The sequence below is a fragment of the Zosterops lateralis genome (genome assembly GCF_965231275.1).
Source record: "Zosterops lateralis genome assembly, chromosome: W".
Lineage (NCBI taxonomy): Eukaryota > Metazoa > Chordata > Aves > Passeriformes > Zosteropidae > Zosterops > Zosterops lateralis.
The window spans coordinates 27,207,444-27,231,141 of record NC_139801.1 but is presented as its reverse complement, the minus strand read 5'-3'; positions in this window follow the sequence as shown (position 1 = coordinate 27,231,141).

Here is a 23,698-nt window from a genome sequence, read left to right as displayed (position 1 = left end):
GTGGCTTCCTACTCAATTTCTCTTTTAGAACCAATTTAAACTCTGAATTAAAAAATTATGAGCTGGACTGTGAATTGAAATTTGTCCAGGGTAACTATCTAAAGCAAACTGCAGAGCCTCGTTTTCTTGGAGCAACTGCTCCAACATTTCTTTTGCTAATTTGCCTGATGACAATTTGAGCGGCAAGTGAATGTATGTGAAGTCACACCCCGCCAGTTCACACAGCCTTTCTCTTGCTTTTCTGATCAGCTGAGCCACCAATTTATTGCCGAAATACTAAGCCTTCTGATGATTGTTTACATATTTTCCTTTGGAGTCTCTCAAAACAATGTATATTGTTTTCATTCCTCTTGGTAATGGACTTCTGGATTGACCACTGGGGTCAGAGAGGTGTTCCTCTCATTGACCAATCCTTGACCAAATCCCAAATACTATATAAACCCTAAATCATAATAAACTGCCTTCTTTTCCCTGCTTCTACCTGACAGGTGAGTGTGGTTCTTTTTGTGTCCCTAACTGCGACAATTGGTGACCCCGTCCGTGTCTGGACTGCAGTTGGGTCACATCTGGTGACCGCTCATGAGAATTGCAGGGTGTGGAGTCAGACTGTTTTCAGGTAACGGCTGTGTGTGAGTAGCCTTTGCGGAAATGATATTCCGTACCCCCGTGTTTGATGCTGAGGCCTTGAAGGTCTGGCGAGGTTTGCTGGATCGGGCAAAGGCTCCCATTTCGGACGCTGATTTACAGTGTCTATATTATTATGGAAAGGTGAAAGGCTTCTTTGCTGATGATGGGGCGGTGGCCTCAAGAGGTGCCTGGAACTGCCTTGGTGATTATCTGATTCGGGCCTTGGCCGCAACTCACAATGCAGGCATGGCGGAGCTGACGGTGCTTTGGAGAGAGCGTGATAATGCTAGGAGATATAAGAGCTCGGAGCTCCTGTGGGGGCCTGTGTCGCCCCTGGGGCCACGCCAGCCCCACTCATCCTGCACCCAAGAGGCGGAGGATTGGGGGAGTGTTCCCCCCCCTCCGCACCCTCCTGGCACCAGGGGGGGACGAGAGTCGTTGACTCGACCCACGTCTCTGTCGGAGGCCGGAGCCGGGGCATCTCCATGTGGCATAGCCAACGAATACCCTCTCAGAGTGGCGGATGTGGAAAGGTGAAGGAGACCCCAAAGGGTGAGCGGTCCATTCCGCCTCACACGGGGGGAGGGGGCGCCCCCGATGGGTCCCCGCGGCACAGGCGGGACGATGCTGGCCCCTCCCTGAGTGCCGTGGCCTCCACTGCAGGGGCTGGCTTGGGTCCGAGCGGCCCTGCGCTGCACCCCGCCCCCTCCGCAGGGGCTGCCCCGCCTGCACCGCCTGTGCCCGCCCCTCCGCCGTCTGCCAAGGCTGTGGGTGTCGCAGGGGGCGGCGCCACGGCGCTGCCAGCCACGGTCCTCCCAGCGCTCCATCCCTCCCCTGTGCTGGATTGGGGGGGCAGTGGGACGGCCTCGGTCCATGCCCAGCTGGGTTCGCCTGCTCCGGATCAGCCCATGGCTGAAACGGGGTCCCCTGTGCGGGCTGCCGTGGCCAGCGCTCCTGAGCTGCCGGCAGACACGAGCTCCGTCAGGGCTGCAGTGCCCCTGGAGCTGACGGGCCTGGGCCTGCTGCCTCCCACAAAAGCCAGGGCTGCAGTGGTTGCTGGCCCCGGGGAATGCCCTTTGGGCACAAGCGGGGTCATGGGTCCCAGGAAGCAAACGCCTCCCTGGGGACATCACGACTGTTCACCTTGTGTTTTTTGAGTTTTCTCTTCACAGAACAGAGAGCTGGTGGTGAGAAGACAGCTGTTCTGAAGCTGCCGGGCTGGCTCAAGTTCACTGAATTGTGGTTTTGGCCAGAGACTGTTCTGAACGATTTATACCCTGTCTGTCCCTGGAATGGACATTGTGATCCTCTCCCTTGCCGCTTGGAACTCTGGAAAGGACTTTCTCTCAAGACAACTTAGTTGCCCTTTGAGACTTGTTCAAGAGCTGTTGGACCAGGGTCATCTGGAACCTTCGACCAGTCCTTGGGACACTCCTGTTTTCTGCATCGAAACAGAACTCTGGGAAATGGAGGTTGTTGCAAGACCTCTGAAAAGTTAATGCCGTGGTGGAAAGCATGGGGATGTTGCAGGCTGATATGCTGTCACCACCATGCTTCCCGCAGATTGGCTGATCCTCATTGTGAATCTGAAAGATTGTTTGTGATTCAGTTGCATCCTACAGGTATCATGGGCCAATGGAATGATGAATGTCTGATCCCTTGCACGTTTTTGGACTGGGTCATCCTGCCCCATCTGCCGCAAAAGACGGTAAAATTCATTGTTTGAGCTAATTGCTCGATTTCAGATGCAAAAGACGGCAAAATACATTGTCTGAGTCGATTGCTCGACACCAGCCGCAAAAGACGGCAATCTTTTTGTTTGAGCTCATTGCTCAATTGATAATTAAATGCAGGAAACAGTGCTTGCGATTGATGGGTGCAGATTTTTGTAAAATTCATACTCTCAGTTTTACGGGAGGCATTTGAATGGAGCTTTGCAAGCAGTGTTTTTCTGCAAAGTGCTCTGAAATTTTTTTAGGGCAGATCACCTGTCATCTGCCCAGCCATGAGCTATCACACGTGGCAAAATTCTTTAATAATACCCAGGAGCCAGTGCACTGTCATTACTGATGGTTTGGAAAGGACAGGAAAGGCCATTGTTACTTGGAGGATGGATCTGAGTGGCCAGTTTGGTAGGTCATGAAGATGGGTCAGCCCAATTGCATTGAGGGCTGCTGTCATGGTATTTCCAAGTTTTCCCAGGAACCTTTCAATTTAGTCATGGATTTCGCTTGTGGTGCCAACATGGCACAGCATTGAGTCATTCAGTTTTGAAGAGAGTCAGCAATGCTGCTTTGTTTCATTTGTTGACGACTCTGTGTCGTGTCATTGAGGCAAAAAAAACAAAACCAAAAACCACAACAACAAACTTTTAAACAAAAATGGGGAATGCAGGGTGAAACCCTGCATAATCGATTGGTAAAGCTTTGCATGCCATCAAGCACCTTACTGGTGCCACAGAATTCTATTAACCCTGCCATGTTGAAAGCTGGAAACTGTGACCAAATTAAAGGCAGTAAATTGACGAATCATCAAGTGATGATTCAGATGCGAGATATGAGTGTTCACTCCGATGGTCCTTCCACCAGACTGAACAATATTAATTTTTCTTTTTTCCTTTTCTTTTTCCTAATGCAGAAAAGGTGAGATATTGCCATAATACTAAGCCTTCTGATGATTGTTTACATATTTTCCTTTGGAGTCTTTCAAAACAATGTATATTGTTTTCATTCCTCTTGGTGATGGACTTCTGGATTGACCACTGGGGTCAGAGAGGTGTTCCTCTCATTGACCAATCCTTGACCAAATCCCAAATACTATATAAACCCTAAATCATAATAAACTGCCTTCTTTTCCCTGCTTCTACCTAACGGGTGAGTGTGGTTCTTTTCGTGTCCTTAACTGCGACACCAGTTCTCATGGCTTTGTGATACTTTTGGACTGTAGATGACTGAGGAACACCCACTCTATAATCAAGAGGGGGTCCCTCTGGCCCTTGTCCTTGTCCGACTGAAATATAACTCCATAGAGATGTGGCAACCTCCCCAATACAATAAATTTTAATGGCAGGTCCAGCAGGCACAGATAGGCTTGCCTGTTGGACATTGCTGACTGTACCTTCTCTATAGCAAGTCTTGCCTCCCGGGTCAGTACCCTAGGTGAATCTAGCTCCTCTCCCCCCTCAATAAATTGAAGAGGGGGCTAGGTCTTCGGTGGTAATGCCTAGCCAAGGTCTGACCCAATTTAAAGATCCACACAGTCATTGGAGATCCACCAAGGTCCTAGGGTCTTCCTTGATCATCAGCTTCTGGGGTTGAATGGTTCTTCTGGTGATCTCCAGGCCCAGAAACCTCCAAGGGGGCATCTGTTGAACTTTCTCTTGCTGGAGTTCAAACCCTGCAGCAATTAAGGCATCAACAGTTAGGTCAAGTGCATGTTGAAGCACATCATCGTCAGGGGCACACACAAGCACATGTAATGCAGGATGTTGGCCTTTGGTGCGTACCAGGGACAGCAATCAAGCCACATACCATTGGCAAGTGCAGGGGCTGTTCTTCATGCCCTGTGGCAATATGGTCCAATGGTAGCATTTCATTGGGACTTCACAGTTGATGGAAGGAACCAAGAAGGCAAACCGTGGGGCATCAGCCGGGTCAAGGGGAAATTGAAAAAAAAACAGTCTTTAATATCTATGACAGCTAGGTTCCAATTTTGGGGGAGCATTGAAGGGGAAGGCATCTCTAGCTGGAGGGACCCCATGTCCTCAATGGCGTTATTCATCTTTCTGAGATCCTGCAGGAGCTGCCACTTGCCCTTCCCCGGCTTCCGAATAATGAAAACTGGGGAGTTGCAAGGGCTTGCAGTTGGCATGATGTGACCTTTGGCCAACTGTTCCTCCACGAGCTCATTGAGCACCTTCAATTTGTCCTTAGCTGGTGACCACTGGTCTACCCGGACTGGGCAATCAGTTTTCCAATTCAACTTCTGAGTAGGGCACTCCTCAGTGGCCGCCATTAGAAAATACCGAGGGGTTTTTGGGATCTCAATTTTCACCCCCCATTGGGCCATGGTGTCCCTCCCCCACAAGGGAACCACATAATCCAAAACGAATGGGTGGACACTTGCCAATTGCCCATCCGGCCCCTCAATTTGTACGACACTCCTAGATTGTTTTGCAAATTGAGCACCCCCAATTGTCGCCCTGAATTTTCTTGCCTGTGAATTTTTGTACCTTTGCAGCAGCTTTCTCATGCTGCTTCACATAAACAATATTGTATTCTCAGAACTTATCTATGTGTTTACTCAGAACTTATCTGTGTGTTTACATATTTCTTCTCTAGGAGGAGGAATGTGATTGATGGTCAAGTCCACCAATGATATTCATAAGGTGGTGACCCTTTTGGCCAATCTTTGGCCTTCTGTACAAAATGTATATAAGGATGGAGTCAGACATTAAATTAGAATTTTTGCTGCTTGACCTGCTGCTGCCTGCGTGTCTTTTGTGTGCCGACATAGTGACACCCAATGCCACATACCTTGTCCTGCATGGGTTGCAATTGCCAATGTGATGGCCATAACCTAGAAGGAATGAGCATCACATTTGCCCCTGTGTCCAACAATCCATCTAAGTGGTGATACTCTCCACCTCGATGGATTCCACACCTTATGATTGGCTTGTCCTCCTCCACAATCTCCGTCCAGTAGACATCTGGGGACAAATTGTCCACTGGGAGCTTTGTTGGTATTGGGATGGCTTGGGCAATGACCTGGCCCTTTGGGAGGAAATAGGGTAGGTGGACACAATGCACCAGGAGAATGAGTCCCCCCCGATCTGATGTTATGATCGCGGGAAAAATCTCAATCTCCGGGGTTGTGTGGTTGGTGTCCCTGACCATGATGTACCTATAGTCTAGTCCGAGAAAAGACTCCATGTCCAGTGGTTTAACAGGTCACCTGCCAGTGATGTGACTCAAAATGTATAGTCTTTATGGTTGTCAACATAAATGGTTGGTGTGGCTCCCACATGTAAATTTATCATTCTAGTCTCTAGGCTAGTTCCATGGTCAACAAATGAAGGTGAAAGAGCAATAGAAGTGGAGAACTAGAGGACCAGATGAAAACAGATTTAGTTAAGGGTCTAAATAGTACGATTCTTCTCCTCCATTCTTTTCTAGATGATAACATGTCAACTTGAAAACTTTTGACCATTGGCTGTTTTTCTGCACCCTAGGACCAGATTCTAATGACAGTCATGAGGTATGCATCTTTTTACTGCATGCACTACTGTAGGAGCCTAATAATAAGAGAAAGGCTTTAAAAAGTGCTTCCTCATTATGACTGCACAACACGTAAAAGGCTTCAAAAAGTGCTTTGTCATTTTGTCTGCTTATCATAATCACTCTTGAACACCTGAAAACTACGTGCAGTATGGACTGTGAGCAGCCCGCCTTGAGGCCCATAAAAAGTGTTACACATAGCTATGTATTTGTTGGCTTTTGCTATTATGTATAAGCTTTTGCAAATTACTATTAACAATGATTTTGATGTAGTACAGTTTGTAATCACTTTTTAACTGGTTTTGATATAATTTGTCAGCTTTTGTGGCCAATGCCTTGGCCATGTGTATCTTATCTATGTATTAGTGTGATAAACATATATTGTAGTTTAGGCTTTCGCAAAATAGTAAAATAGAGACTATGGAATGTTAGCTTTTGCAGGATGCTTTTATTTTTAACTAACTGACAATAGTGAAAATAACTTAGATAAGTTTGTGGAAATAGCTAAAACTGTCTATATGATTAAATAACATTGAAGGAACCACACAGATAATATCGAAAGAAAGGATGTGAAAAGGACTCCTGACACTGACCCTGTGGCTTTCAATAATCCCCCATTTGTCGTTGTGAGGAAATGGCATAAACGTTGTGAGGAAATAGCATATACATTTTGAGGAAATGGCATACACAACTCCTAAAAATCAAATCTACACTATTGCACGAGGGGTCAGGGGTCAAACAAAGCTAAAGAATTCCTGGAACATGTAAAAGAACTCACAGGAATGTTTGAATATGTATAATCATCATTATTATGCTTCTAACCAATGCAATGAAAAAGTATATAAGAAAATTGTTTTAAGCTAACGGTTTGCCAGGCACCCCAGCACTGGATACTGTCCCTTTTATCCCTTATTAAACTTTTAAAAACTTTAAAGAGTGAGCCTTCTTTCTCACAAAAGGAAGGCTAAACTGGTGCAAAATGTGGAGGGGAAAGTGAGGGGCAGAATCCCTGACCTTTGCCTTTCCCTCCTCCTCCCAACACCATCGCCTGCTATGAGACATCCTGAGGCCTCCAGGAGCTGACGCCACCTGCCTGAGGAGAACTCCCTGATCCTGCACCCCTGGACTGAAGTCACGAGTTGTGGAACCCCTACCCTGCTCCTGCATCCCGTGGTGAGAGCACCATGAGTGGATTGAGGTTCAGCTGCAGTGACCGGGCACTGTGCCTGCATCTCGGAGAACAGGCCAAACTGCTCCAGAGATCAGAGAAGGCAGATAATGAAGCAGAACAAAGATTCTACAACTAAAGGTTATGAAGTAGGTATGCTTTACTCAGCGCCTAGATGCATGGGGGATAGCTCCGCCAAAAATGTGTGCTCTGAACAAAGCAGGCACTCTGTTCAAATACACTTAAGCTCATACATATTTATGAACGTTTCAACATCACCTATACATATTCAGAACCTATCCCCTCCCCTCCCCCCCACTCTCTCTTTGTATATTAATCAGCTTTCTGTCAGTCTGCACTTGCGCATTGTCTCCTGGTGGTCTCGGGAAGGGGTCACTGGATGAAGTAAAATAGTCGTTCTCTTTGCTTCTCTTACTCTTAAATAAAATATATCTAATTTTTGGCATCAGCATTTAATCTCGTTTGGTTTTAATCTTGCTTTTGGGAATATTTTGAACCTTCAACATTTTTTCCATTTTATACACTGAGACTTAGCTTCCTTTGCCCTTCTGGGTCTAAACTGGATCATAACAACTGCACATGTGAATTTGTCTTTCTGGTACTGAGATTATTCATTATATAGCTTTTAATACTCTAAAGCGATCCATTAAGCTTATGCGGGGATAAGTAAGTGTTGGGGTGCGTATCTCTCTCTGGTCAGCCCGGTGTTCGGCTGGATCGCCCTGTCAGCTCTGATACGCCTCAACAGAACCGATGTGTGGGTTCTTGGCTCTGCAGCACCTTTACCTACGCTGTCACGGCCGTGGTATGAAAGAGGGGAAACTCTCAGAGGCTCGGGAAACAAAGGTTTTATTCAGGGATGACAGGGGAAGCCCCTGACCCCAGGCCCGGTGCCTCAGGAGAGAGACCCCGAACCTGGGCTGCAGGGAGTTTTTGTCCAAAGCAATTCCAGGGGTGGATACAAGTCATGAACCAATAAAACAACGCAAAGTTACAAATGCCAACTGAATTACCTAAACACTGACAAATCAAGGTAAATTGGGGAGGGGTCCCTGGGGGATCCACCAACCACTGGCCAAACCTCTGGACCTTGGAGATAATTGATGGACAGAGGGGGGGAAAATACATTGGAAAGGATGGGTAGGGATTCATCCCGGGGAGGGACCAATGGGAGAGAGTCTCTGGGCAGACACCTGGGTTGTCTTGGAAACTCTTATCAACTTCTGATAAGAACACATTCCAGGACAGGGGCCCACCTAAGGTAGCTAAAAAACTACATTAAGTTACAATTAAAACTATACTAAACTCATAGCTAAAACCTATAAAACAATTCCAGCATTCCCACAAGTAAATATTCTATGAAATGTTCTCAGTACTCATTCAAAATTACTTTGTTAAAGTAACAGAAAATAAAACACAAAATCATTTTGAAAAAAAGTTTTCAGAACTCAACAATAGGCTTTCATATTAATGTTTAACTTATCCCTTAATCAGAACAGATTACTGTTCAATTCTTGTCAAAAGGCAGAAATTCGGTTTATACTACTCAGTGGATTACAACAGGCTTAGTAGGAGGAAATTTGGTTTTGCTGTGAAGATCAAATCCTCTTTTAAAAGTTGTCATTAGGCAGTCCCAACCTGAAGCAGAGATTGCCCTTTTCACTTTACAATCAATTAATAAAAATATTTTGGATTTAAAGGGCTGTCTTGGTTTGAAAGATAGGTGTCTGCAAAATAAGACAGAAGCCTCCCTTGGAATGAAAAGACTATGACTCCCTTCCCTCTGAATTATTATAATTTTGAAATTAAGGGGGCTTTCAGGCAACAATATGAAAAAAGGAATAACAGTTCTTTACTAGTATGTATAACAAGGCAAATAAACAGAACCAGAAACTCACTAACAGCATTCTTGGCTGCAGGCACTTTCCCCTTTGTTGTAGTTATGGTCACAGATGACAAGGGGCGCTGTTGGCTCTCCATGGGCAGGGCAGGTGCGATGATTCCCCACAACTGTAGGGGGCTCTTCAGTGCGATCTCAGGGACCACCCAGTAATGGCGGATGGGCTGAATGGCGAAAATGGGCTGCAGCAAGAACTTCGGAGCAGCAGCTGGTATAGCAGGGCAGGCTTGCCCAGGGTAGCAAGCAGGAGGTAGCAGAAATTTCACAGCTGTATCTGGCATGGCAGGGCATCTCAACAGGGCTGGAACTGCGGGGCTTCCCAGCAAGGCACAGGGTGCAGAGCTGCAATGTAGCGAAAACAGATCAGTGGCAAAAAAAAAAACAAACAGCGGGGGCGGGGCAGTGGCAGCCCAGCTCTGGGAAGAGCAGGGAAAGGGTCCCTGAGAGCAGGAAAAGGCTTGGGATCCAGGGGTTTTCTTCTGAGGCACCTGAGCAGATAGTGAAAGTCCCTTTTTTAGCGAGGTGGGGTGTTAATAAGGTCCCAGTGCAAAGGCCACTCTTACGAGCAGAGCTCCACTCACAGTAGAAGGCAGCAGAAGACATAACTCTGCAGTGGTAGTGAATTCTTCCTACAGTGACTGCAGTCTCCTTCCCCTCTGAATGCCAGAAGAGCAAGAAGGAGCTAGCAGCTGCCCCAGCCCCTTTTTTACCAGCCCAGTTCTCATGGTATCTCTGTCCTTCCCAGAGAAACCCCCAGGTAAAAAGAGAGAGTAGCCAGCTGGAGCCCTCCCCTGAGCTATGGCCACTCCTTTTGCCTCTCTTAAGTACCCAGTTGTTATTGTCTTCTAGAAACACATATGGGAGAGAATTCTTTGAGAGAAAGAAACAAAAGAAAGAATCCTAAGCCCCAACAAGGACTAAATACAATCTCACAATCTGTTTATGAAAAAATTAATAATTTTCCATTGACAAATACTATTACCGAACAGTTAAAGAAAATCTAAAGAATTCTTAAAGCCTCATAGAGTTTTAGAACTTCTCTGTGGTATGTAACAACATGGTCTATAGATTTTACTTATCTTTGTCCATCTAATAGAAATTATTACACTTGATCAGCACCAAGTTGAAAGCACTGGTCAGAAAGGGTATCTTTCTGAAAAATTCAGACCTGTTCAGTGTACTTTAAATATTATAAACAGTTTTACATTACTTAAGAGTGTGAAAAACGACATTCACTTTCCTGGTAAAATTTAAAAAAATTAATAAAAGACAATAGGAAATAGAGATAATAAAGCAAAGTGTTAACGGCTGGGTGCTTGGCATTTAGCCAAGAGTACCCCTACTGTCTTTGGAGACACTCCTTAAATACATCAGCTTGTTGCATATTCATGAACCACCATGCATATTCAAACTTTTCCACAAACTAGTTTACATATTCCAGGAACTGTTTAACATGGCCCCTCTTTGGGTGTTTCTTGGCTGTGGTTTTATTCCATCTTCATTATCACCTCCAGTTTGGGCCTTGGTCCATACTTTCTACAGACAGTAGGTGTTGATAGTTGGCATGTCAGCAGCAGGGTCCTCATCATATGTTCACTGGATGTTATCCCAGCCAAGCAGACAGTTCAAGCATACTATATCAGCTATCACCACTTTGCCTAATTTTTGCTAATAGCAGAAATAAAAACTATATCCATACAGCAAAGCCATTTTAACATTATACATATACCATTCATCTTAATACTTGCAAAAAGCCAACAATATAATATGTATTTATAACAAGAATAATGATCCTAAATCTGAGGATGCTTTCTTCCTCTCCCTCCTCCCATTGAAGCACTGTAGATGTAAAGGAAAAGAAAAGAAAGGAAACGCATTCATTGCTGAGACTGACTTGGGCAAAGGGGCTTTCTAAACAATGGGCCAAAATGATGCAGTTTGAGGTGGTGGTCCATTTTAGTACACTAGTAAAAAGGTAACTGCATCCTATACTTGACCATTCTCACATGCTCTTTATTAATATACATGCTTTCCCCCCCCCCCCCGAATTGTTTTAGTATTTAATACATTATCAAGCTCAAATTTTGAGTTCAAACAACAGATGATACTAACATTTTGCCATAACTCACACCACTCCATTTGGGATATGTCAGTGGAAAAGTCAGCCAAAAGCTGACTGGAAATGCTTCTGTTTTGCTGTTTTACAAAGTATTCCGCAAATGGCCTGAAAGTCGTAAACAGACAAAACTTTGTCCCCCAGGTAATGGCTGCAATTCCCCACCTTTAGAGGAGAGCCAAGCCACACTGGTAATGGGGAGAAGCCCACACCATTACCACTGCTCCTGCCTTGCTGACTACCCAAGAAGTGCCCAAGTGTGGGCTGTGCCACCACCAGTCACTCACGAGAGGCCATTCCCATTGCCGTTGCAACCCTCCCACCTGCAGCTGGGCACATCAGCACACCTCTTCATCTCATGGCAGGTGAGGGGAACTTTGAAACTGAGGGGAAGTGGGAGCCACCCCCACAGGTATCACCTGCCCCTTCCTTCAGGCACCTTTGCAAGATTCCCGTCTCTGTCCATGGTGCTGCTTTGATGCCCTCATGCCTGGCTATGCTGGACTGACTGGATCTTGAGCACCTCTCCACATCCCTGTGGCTGTTAAATGCTAACATCACAGCTGCACTGACTGGCACTGCTAAAGAGTGTGACATGAGAAATTGTGTACTCCAGCAACTTCAGCACATGCTGAAGTGGCAGCCCCATGCTCTGGGTCCTGGCTAGGAGTAGCAGATCTGATCTGGTCTTCCACCACACTGCCCCTGACCCCTGCACTCAACACCAGGCACCCACTGTGGCCACCATGAGGTCGAAGTGTCCCAGCCCTACTTCGACTGGGGGAGGGAAGCCCAGCAGTCACCCCAGGGCATAGTTGGGTCTGGCCTGTCTCTGAGGAGAAAAGGACAAAACACCACCATACCCCCTCCCTGCTGTGGGGCCTGATCCGCTCACCAGAACCACTTGACTGCCAGCTCGTCCTGGGATCACTGCTGCATAGGTGTGCCAGAGTTGGGTGTCCCTCATGGCACTATTACAGAATCACAGACATAATCACAGCATTAACTAGGTTGGAAAAGACGTTTGAGATCATCAAGTCCAAACTATAACCTAACACCACTTTATCAACTAAACCATGGCACTAAGGGTCACATCCAATCTTTTCTTAGACACCTCCAGGGATGATGACTCCACCACTTTCCTGGGCAGTCCATTCCAATGCCCCATTCCTCTTTTTGTGAAGAATTTTTTCTAATGTTCAGTTTAAGCTTCCCCTGGCAATGCTTAAGACTGTCCCCTCTTGTCATGATCAGCACCAGATCAAAAGGCACTGAGGGAAAAATTGCTTAAATGCAACCATTAGGTGGAATGCTAAACAATTCAGATTGGCAATCTGTCTTAGTTTGAAAAGACAGGAGTCTGTAAAGGAAGGCAAAAGCCTCTTGTGAAGTGGAAAAGGTAAACCCCCTCCCTCCGAATTACCACAATTTCAAAATAAAAAAAACAGCTCTCAGGCAAAGGTATGGGAATGGGAATAATAGTTATTTACTAGAAAAAACTAAAATAAAAAAAAAAGAACAACAAATGTAATTAGTACAAACAAAACTACTGATACAGTCAGAAAACCTGACACCCTGAGGAGTCAGGGTGTTGGTAAAAGTCCAGTTGGATGGTGGCTGTGCCTCCTGCAGTGGCAGATGAAATGCTGCTGAAGCAGAGATCCTGTAGAAGGGTATAGTTCTCTGTGAAGGTCTGGTGATAGAGTAGATGGGCCTGGTCCTCCTCTGGGAATCCAGCAGGGAAGAAGCTGCTTCTCTGGGAATCCAGCGAAGATGGCTGCTCCTCTGGGAATCCAGTGAAGAAAACTGGGCCGATGGCTTAGACCAAGCTTATTTTATGCAGGTAGGAATGCTTGGTTCCTCCTTCTGGGTGGAGCATCTCACAATGGGATGATGTACCTTATCAGTCATGCAGTGAGTCACTTAATGGCCCATTAGCAGGAGACATCTCCCCGGAGGGAGACATTGTTCTTGGAAGAGATAAGATAACTGCCCCCCACCTCCAACAGATGGCAAATAGAATACATTCTTATCTCACAAATCCAGGACATTATCCACCCCTTATTCTATTTCCATCTGCATCACAATGAAATCTTACACCCATTTCTCACTTAAGACTAGGTTTCCTTGTGGTACACAGCGGGTTTCTCCATCTTTCTGCATTACCCACCAAGTATAACCAGGTCCTTGAGCAAAAACAATCCCACGGATGGGTTTGTCTTTGCCTGAGGTGGGATTAATCCAAACAGTTTTCCCTAAAATACCTTTCATATGTACCACAGGGACTTTATCTCCATCTACTGTGTGCACGGGTTCAGACTGGGCAGGACCAGCTCGATTGATGGACCCTCGGGTGTTGACCATCCAGGTTGCTTTTGCCAGGTTCATTTCCCAGTTTCTAAAAGTTCCACCACCAAGTGCCTTCAGGGTGGTCTTAAGGAGTCCGTTGCACCGTTCAACTTTGCCGGCAGCTGGAGCATGATAGGGAATATGATATATCCATTCGATACCATGTTCTCTGGCCCAGGTGTTGATAAGGCCGTTCTTGAAATGGGTTCCGTTGTCCGACTCTATTCTCTCAGGGGTGCCATGTCTCCACAGGACTTGCTTTTCCAGGCCTAAGATGGTGTTCCGGGCGGTGGCATGAGGCACAGGGTAGGTCTCCAGCCATCCAGTGGTGGCTTCCACCATGGTCAGCACGTAGCGCTTGCCTTGGCGTGTCTGGGGCAGTGTGATGTAGTCTATCTGCCAGGCCTCCCCATACTTGTACTTGGACCACCGTCCACCATACCATAGGGGCTTCACCCGCTTGGCCTGTTTGATGGCAGCACACGTCTCACAGTCATGGATAACCTGAGAAATGCTGTCCATGGTTAGGTCCACCCCTCGGTCTCGTGCCCACTTGTAGGTGGCATCTCTGCCCTGATGACCTGACGCATCATGGGCCCATCGAGCCAGGAACAGCTCCCCCTTATGGTGCCAATCTAGGTCTATCTTTGACACCTCTATTCTTGCTGCCTGATCTACTTGCTCGTTGTTTCGGTGCTCCTCATTAGCCCGACTTTTGGGGACATGGGCATCTACATGACGGACTTTCACTGTTAGTTTCTCCACCCGAGAGGCAATGTCTTTCCATATATCAGCAGCCCAGATGGGTTTTCCTCTGCGCTGCCAGTTGGCCTTTCTCCACCTTCCCAGCCACCCCCACAGAGCATTGGCTACCATCCACGAATCGGTGTAAAGGTAGAGCCTTGGCCACTTCTCCCTTTCAGCAATGTCCAGGGCCAGCTGAACAGCCTTGAGCTCAGCGAGTTGGCTCGATCCACCTTCTCCTTCGGTAGCCTGTGCAACCTGTCGTGTGGGGCTCCATACGGCTGCTTTCCACTTTCGGTTTATCCCTACGATGCGACAAGAACCGTCAGTGAAAAGAGCGTAGCATGTTTCCTCTGCTGGTAGTTGGTTATATGGTGGCGCTTCTTCAGCCCTTGTCACTTGTTCCTGTCCCTCATCATCAGTGAGACCGAAGTTTTCACCTTCCGGCCAGTTCGTAATTATCTCCAAAATCCCAGGGCGATTTGGATTTCCAATACGGGCACGCTGGGTGATAAGGGCAATCCATTTGCTCCATGTAGCATCAGTGGCATGGTGGGTAGTGGGAACCTTTCCTTTGAACATCCAGCCCAGCACCGGGAGTCGGGGTGCCAGGAGGAGTTGTGCTTCCGTGCCAATCACCTCCGAGGCGGCTTGAACTCCTTCATAGGCAGCCAAGATTTCTTTCTCTGTTGGGGTGTAGTTGGCTTCGGACCCTCTGTAACCTCGGCTCCAGAATCCTAAGGGTCGGCCTCGAGTCTCACCAGGCACCTTCTGCCAAAGGCTCCAGGACAAGCCATTGTTCCCGGCTGCAGAGTAGAGCACGTTCTTCACCTCTGGTCCCGTCCTGACTGGGCCAAGGGCTACCGCATGAGCAATCTCCTGCTTGATCTGGGTGAAGGCTTGCTGCTGTTCAGGGCCCCAGTGGAAATCGTTCTTCTTGCAGGTAACCAGGTAGAGAGGGCTCACAATCTGGCTATACTCGGGAATGTGCATTCTCCAAAATCCTATGGCACCCAGGAAAGCTTGTGTTTCCTTTTTGCTGGTCGGTGGGGACATCGCCGTGATCTTGTTGATGACCTCAGTGGGAATCTGGCGGCGTCCATCTTGCCATTTCACTCCAAGGAACTGGATCTCTCGGGCAGGTCCTTTGACTTTGCTCTTCTTAATGGCGAAACCGGCTTTCAGGAGAATCTGGATGATTTTTTCTCCTTTCTCAAACACCTCTGCCACTGTGCTCCCCCACACAATGATGTCATCGATGTATTGCAGGTGTTCTGGAGCCTCACCCTTTTCCAGTGCAGTCTGGATCAGTCCATGGCAGATGGTGGGGCTGTGTTTCCACCCCTGGGGCAGTCGGTTCCAGGTGTACTGCACACCTCTCCACGTGAAAGCAAACTGAGGCCTGCATTCTGCTGCCAGAGGAATGGAGAAAAACGCGTTAGCAATGTCAATAGTGGCATACCACTTTGCTGCTTTGGACTCCAGCTCGTACTGGAGTTCCAGCATGTCCGGCACGGCAGCGCTCAGCGGTGGAGTCACTTCATTCAAGCCACGGTAGTCCACAGTCAATCTCCATTCTCTGTCGGATTTGCGCACAGGCCAGATGGGGCTGTTGAAGGGTGAGTGAGTTTTGCTGACCACCCCTTGGCTCTCCAGCTCACGAATCATCCGGTGGATGGGGATCACAGCATCTCGATCTGTCCGATATTGCCGGCGGTGCACTGTCGAGGTCGCAATTGGCACACGTTGCTCTTCCACCCTCAGGAGTCCTACTGCAGACGGGTTCTCTGATAATCCAGGCAAGGTGTTCAACTGCTTAATGTTCTCTGCCTCTACAGCAGCTATTCCAAAAGCCCACCTGAGTCCCTTTGGGTCTTTGTAATAGCCGTTCCGGAGAAAGTCTATGCCTAGAATACATGGAGCGTCTGGGCCGGTCACAATAGAATGTTTCTTCCACTCCTTCCCGGTCAGGCTCACCTCGGCCTCCACCAGGGTCAGTTGCTGAGATCCCCCTGTCACACCAGCAATGGAAACAGCCTCTGCCCCCACCTGTCCCGATGGTATTAAAGTACACTGCGCACCAGTATCAACTAAAGCATCATATTTTTGTGGCTCTGATGTGCCAGGCCATCGGATCCACACTGTCCAGAAGATCCGGTTTTCCCGTGCCTCTCCCTGGCTAGAGACAGGGCACCTCTAACACTGGTTATTATTCCCTTCCTGGGCATACATACTAGAGGTTCCTTCAAGGGGATCTGACACATCATACCCGGCAGCTCGGTCATGGGAGGTCGAGGCTACCTTCACCTTGGTGGAAGTTCCTCGGTTAGAGTTTCCCTCTTTGAGCTGACGCACCCGTGCTGCCAGGACAGAAGTGGGTTTCCCATCCCACCTACCCATGTCTTCCCGATGGTCACGCAGGAAGAACCACAAATTGGCCCTTGGGGTGTACCCTCTGTCTCTAGCTGGGGAATGTTGGGCACTGAATTTGGGGCCTGTAACTCGCACAGGGGCTGCATTAACTTTCTTCATCTCCTCCCTCATCTCCCTCATCTCCTCTTTGAACTCCTTAATCACAGCTGAGATATGAGCCTGCATTGGGCCATTGATCATGCTCTCATAATTCCTCAGCTTGTTGGCAACAGAACCCACGGTCTCTCGGTTAGTATCTGCATCAATTGTTGCAATAAAAGTGGTGTATTGAGATGGCCCAAGGTTTGCTAGGCTCCACAGCATTTGCCCTGTGCACCTGACTTTGTCGGGGTCATTGTCATGCTGTCCATCCCTCCCGAAGAGTACCTCCAATATTGCTACTTCCCTCAGCTGTTGGATCCCTTCCTCAAGGGTCTTCCAGCGCATCCTATGGTGGTGCTCCTGCATTCTTTCCCTGTGGACAAACCTCTCTCTGACACTCATTAAAAGCCGCTCCCAGAGAGAACGAGACCCTGGCTCCCTTACAAAAATCTGATTCATACCTGAGTCCTGGGTCAAGGGTCCCAAGTTCCTTGCCTCACCACCATCCAGCTGCACGCCTGTACCCATAAGATCCCAGACCCGGAGTAACCAGGTAGTATAAGCCTCACGTCCCCGTCGCACAATGTCTTTGTGCAGGTTACGGAGACTTTCGTACCTCAGGGACTCGGTGATGATTGCAACCTCTGGCTCCCCTGTGGGTTGTGAGGTTCCTCCATTCCTATCCTTATCTGGGTGCTCAGCTTTCATCTTAGACCTCCTTGTTTCTACCGGGGCAACTGCTGCTGGCTGTGACTGCCTTTGTGGTTCGGCTGGACCCTGGACAGTTGTAACACCTGTGGGTTCCACTGCTGTACTATTTGGCTGTCCCTCTTGAAGGCAAAGTGAGGGTTTCTCAATAGCTGGGGAAATGCACTCCTTCAGCATCTGACTCATCTCACGTATCTCCTTAACCAGAACCCCCACCCAATCTGGGTGGTTCATTTCTGAGACAGACTGTGGGGCAGGGTCAGGCTCTGGAACAGCAGCATCTCTAGTCTCTGGGGCAGGTGTCAGGGTAGTTCTCCATGTTAATCTTCCCTTATCTCTGAGTGCTAAATATAACAGGCATATCAACAACACCACCCATTGTATGACATCATTAGCATTCAGAGTGGATCTTAACCCTTCAAAAACTGGTGGAGCAGACCCAAAAAGATGGTTAAAAGGTTGGGAGAAAATCTCCCCTGGTGCCATTTCTTCACAATAGGTACCATTATTAAGGTAACCCCAAAAACACACAGTTAGTGTATGATAGCTCTGAATCCATGTACCTGCCTTCCAGAGGAAGTTAAAGATCCATGAATTCCTCACCTTATTAACCCATAAGCCAAACTGGATAACAGCCACAGTAGCCTTAGTTATAGGACCCATATCTAGATAAGGGCCTGCAAATGGGAGAAATACAGCCACGATCACATGCCACCCAAACCAAGGTAAGCTAGACCACATGGTGACACTCAAAGATGTTTCTATATCAGTACACACAATTAGATTACTTAAGAACTATTATTCCCTTTTTCCTTTCAATGCCCTCGAGCCCCACGTTGGGCGCCAAAATCTGTCTTAGTTTGAAAAGACAGGAGTCTGTAAAGGAAGGCAAAAGCCTCCTGTGAAGTGGAAAAGGTAAACCCCCTCCCTCCGAATTACCACAATTTCAAAATAAAAAAAACAGCTCTCAGGCAAAGGTATGGGAATGGGAATAATAGTTATTTACTAGAAAAAACTAAAATAAAAAAAAAAAGAACAACAAATGTAATTAGTACAAACAAAACTACTGATACAGTCAGAAAAACCTGACACCCTGAGGAGTCAGGGTGTTGGTAAAAGTCCAGTTGGATGGTGGCTGTGCCTCCTGCAGTGGCAGATGAAATGCTGCTGAAGCAGAGATCCTGTAGAAGGGTATAGTTCTCTGTGAAGGTCTGGTGATAGAGTAGATGGGCCTGGTCCTCCTCTGGGAATCCAGCAGGGAAGAAGCTGCTTCTCTGGGAATCCAGCGAAGATGGCTGCTCCTCTGGGAATCCAGTGAAGAAAACTGGGCCGATGGCTTAGACCAAGCTTATTTTATGCAGGTAGGAATGCTTGGTTCCTCCTTCTGGGTGGAGCATCTCACAATGGGATGATGTACCTTATCAGTCATGCAGTGAGTCACTTAATGGCCCATTAGCAGGAGACATCTCCCCGGAGGGAGACATTGTTCTTGGAAGAGATAAGATAACTGCCCCCCACCTCCAACAGATGGCAAATAGAATACATTCTTATCTCACAAATCCAGGACACAATCAGAAACTAGTATTCCCGTACTGTAATTTCAGTCTGTTTCAACTTGTTTACATCTTTCCCTCTTTGATTTTCTTTCAGTTTGAGGCAGCCAAGAGATGAATAATAAGTTTTCATTTACTTGAAAAATGTGATAGTAATAACACTTCATAAGCACTTTATAAGCAAGTACAACTACTAGATTTCCCATTTGAGGAAGCTGAGAAACTAAGGAGAGAACAGGCTGCCTCAGAGGTGAAGAAAACTGCAGTCCACTAGGGTCATGCTGTGATCTTGGTTGGGCATGTCACCCAAGGACCTAGGACCTCGCCAACTCCTCACTCCCCCACCAGCAGGATCGTGGAGAGAATCAGAAGAGTAAAAACTTGACAACTTGTGAGTTGAGATAAAGACTTTAATAGGGAGAGCAAAAGTTGTGCACACAAGCAAAGAAAAACAAGGAGTTCATTCACCACTACTCATCTGCAGGCAGAGGTTCAGCTATTCCCAGGAAAGTAGGACTCGATCACATGTAATGGTTACTTGAGAAGACAAACATCATCACTCCTAACATCCTCCACTTCCTCCTTCCCCCCACTTTATATACTGAGCATGATGTCAAATGGTCTGGAATATCCCTTTGGTCAGTTTGGGTCACCTGTCCTGGCTGTGTCTCCTCCCAACTTCCCATGCACCCTCAGCCCCCTCATCAGCATGGCAGTATGAAAAGCAGAAAAGGCCTTGGCTCTGTGTGTCCTGTGCAGCAATAACAAAAACATCTCTATATTGTCAACCCTGTGTTCAGCACAAATTTAAAACATAGTCACTATGAGGAGAATTAACTCTATCCCAGCCAAAACCAGCACAACTACAGCACAACAGCACAATCCATCTTTAGGAACATTCATGTTTTACTTGCAAAATACAGGTGTACCTGTGGATACCCAATTCTAGTATATACATATTCTTTTCCTACTGAAAGCAGCTAACTGTTGGGATTCTGGGATTCTCCCATGCATTAATCCTTGCTCTAACAGGAAGAAAAGAAGATAAAAAACTCACAGCTTTCCTCAAACCACTTCTAGCAAGGAGGAAGGAAGAGAAAGGTTAATTTATTACTAAAGGATATAAGTAGAGATAAAAATCAAGGTTAGTACTCACTTATTAACAGTCTAAGATGAGGATTATGATAATCACACCCTAAAATCTAGTATGGAAAAATATTGATTTCCTGTCAGAATGTGTCATTTTGAGAAGTGGTCCATGCACATTTCATAGTAGTAAAACTTGCTGGGGCAAAAACATTTAGAACAAAACTGAAGTATTGATGAAAGTTTTAAAACAAAACAGAAGATGCAGACACAAGAAAACTCACCTCAAACAAAAATGTTTGTTACATGTATGTTCTTGATTACAAAGGAGATGTATTTCATCCATGTAACCACAGAGACTTGCAAACCCAGAAAAATATCATCTTCTAGAAATGATGCTTCTGTCATAGCTGACTAAAACTTTTCAGAACCTATGGCAGCACATCTTCCTATCAACTATGAATGGAATGGGAATCAAATGCAGGCAATGTTCTTTGACCATCTCCCAGAGGTGGATCCCACTTTGATTATTTTTTCTAAAGAGATACCATAGGTCTCAGTTTTCAAACACATAAAAACTGCATATTGAAGCATTTTCAAGTTACTTTTAAGGACAAATTACAGCATAAACTATTAAGAGAAGATAATAGAACCATAGAGTATCTCAAGCTGGAAGGGACCCATAAGGATCATTGAGTCCAACTCCCTGCTCCTCACAGGACTACCTAAAACTAAATGATTTGGCTAAGAACATTGTCCAGATGCTACTTGAACTCCGGCAACTTGGTGCTGTGACCATTTTTCTTGGAGAGTCCGTTTCAGTGACCAATCACCCTCTCAGTGAAGAGTCTTTTCCTAATGTCCATTCTAAACTTCCCCTGACAAAGCTTAATTCCATTTCCATGTGTCCTATTGATGCCAAATTGATTTTTCCCTTTTTTCTTTTATATATTCTCTATATTTTTTACACATATATTTGTAGCTCTGAAGCCTATTGTTGTATCCGTGGCTAGTTTTTCCAGTGCTTTTCCCTAGGAGGAAAGACAAAATATGTTTCAGAGCTCCAAGTCCCAGGGGGTACAAGGCCCCCATCCTATCTTGGTTCTCCCAGGCAACCAAGGTTGAGACCAGCTCTTTGACACACATTTTCATAAACAAAGTTTAATTTCCATCTGAGAGGGGACAATTCAGAGAGGGTTGAACTGGGGGAAATAACCTCACTTCTTAGGTCTCTGATTGGTAATTTTTGTCAGTTATGCTAATTTGCTAAACTTAAAAAACTGTATTCACCCTGGGGGGGGGGGGGGGGGGGGAGGGCATTTTATGGACATTTTCTCTATCTGCCCCTGGAGGCCTCCAATAAAGTACAGCCTTTATATTACCTCCTATACTGATATTATCTCGAAAGTGTGCTATTTCCAGGTTCTTTAAGGCATCAGTTTTTCTGGCACCCCAGATGGGACTGGGACCTGGTAGCCTTCCTCTGGACCAGATCAGATACATATTGTAAGGAATTATTTCCTGCCAGCAACCCTAAGAATCCCCATGCAACGGCCTAAGAGATAAGGAACCATGGTCCTGGGACCTGGCAGGAGGTAACATAAAGGCAGCTTTTTTCATTGTTTAGTGTGTATTGTGTATCTGTGTGTGTGTATTAATGAGACAATAGCAGTTAACCAGGGTCCTGCTGATTATTACACTTTTACTCAAGTAAATGACTAGGTCAACTTGAGCACTTATGTAGGCTTCTTTATCTCCATAACATGGAGATTTTTATCTGACAGAAGCACAATTTACAATAAGACATCTAATTCCATATGAATGTTCAAGAAAGTCTGACTAAAACCCAAACCCAGAGGTACAAATACCCAGCAGTATGTGCCAAGGCTAAACTATGGCAGTCAACCTACTGAGAGTTTTAAGTCAGTAAAACTGCATCTGCTTTTAAGCCTAGAAACATAAGAGATGAATGGTAGCAGTGCATCATCGAACACAAAAGTAGGTTCTGCAGTATGCTCTCAAATTGAAAAATGCCTGCAGAAAAATCCTAGCTGTATGCCTTTGCTTGTTTGGAACTAAGAAGAAAAAAATCAGAGGAGAGACTTCCATTCCTACCAGAGAGATCTAGATAAAGTATGTGAGAAATGATGCTCACTTTTAAAAATACAAAGGTTTAATAAACCTTAACAAAATACAACAAAAGACTGAATAAGGAAAAAAGAGCAGTGCTGGGAGCATGGAACTAAACTGCCATGTGCTCACCAACAAAATGGGTGTTCTGTCTTTTATACCTTTGGTGTTGCATCAGGTAACCCTGGCCCCTCCCAAAGTCTGCCAATCAACTCTTCTTCGCTGTCCATTGGTGGAGACTGCTTTCCTGCAACTTGATTGGCAGTCAGGTGTTGCCATGCCACACCTCCTAGTAACAAGCCTTCTCTCCTCCCAAATGCCTCATGCAAGAGGCACAGGTACACACCCTCCCTCCACATGTCCCGACTATGAAGGACATCCCTTGGCAACCATACAGGGGGAAAAGGGACTATGGAGAGAACAGAGGACATCCAAACAACAAATCACAATAACATAACTATACATCAAAAAAACTTCTCTTAACATACACATAATATTCATCTCTTAATTGCGAGAGCCATCCATGGCATTACTCATCTATAACAAGTACATTTGCCCTCCTCACTCCAGTGCCTCCAAGTCAGCTGTGTCATTCAACTCTGAGCGTCTTTTCTTTGAGTTATAGCCATCATCAGAAACATGGGAGAACTTCAGTTTGAGGGAAGAGAGTTATTGCTCTCATGCTGTTTGCTTCCATTCTCTGTTACATTATAATAACTTTGCAAGTACTATAGATGTGAAGACATGTTGACAATACATAGTGGGAGGAAAACAAAAATGTTATTTCATCAATTTAAAATCGTGCCATATCTAGTTATCCTTCAATCTTAGGATACTGCCCCACAGCAAAAAAAAAATCACCAGAAAGGAATATACCTCATCAGCATCCAAGCAAAGTCCACTGTTTTAGGTCAAACTTCAATAGGAAGTTTAAAGAGTTTCAATATTTGAACTTTTTCGGTTAACATAAACTGTCACTACATAAATCAAGTTTTCTACAATATTAATTACCCTCAAGAAGAACCTAGAATAAAGTTCTACAATGCTGAAGATTAAGCTTCTCGACAGCATTTTTTCAATTAATCATTTAATCTTAATTATGCATAGGTACCATATTACTATGGCTGTTAAGAAAGGACCAATCAGGTTCTGGAAGAATGGGTCTGGGGCTCTTTACAAACATCAGGCTGCTCAAGCTTGTTTCAGAACCGAGCACAGTCTGAAATTCTGAACTTTAGGGAAAAATGCACAGGCTTAATAGACTTCTAAATATTAACTTCTCCATCCAGGGTGGGCTTAAAGCTAATTTTAATGGTCATACAATGCATGATGAGGGGGGGATGCATGGTTTGGGGGAATATGTAGTAGATGGTTCGGGAAGTCTACCTTCCTAGTACCTCAGCCAATGGGGAAAGGAGGAGGACACCATGCTGTTGGGAGTTTAGGAAAAGAGGCTGCATCCTCCAAAAACTCGAGAGAAACCCCACAGGGGTATGACTCAGTGGA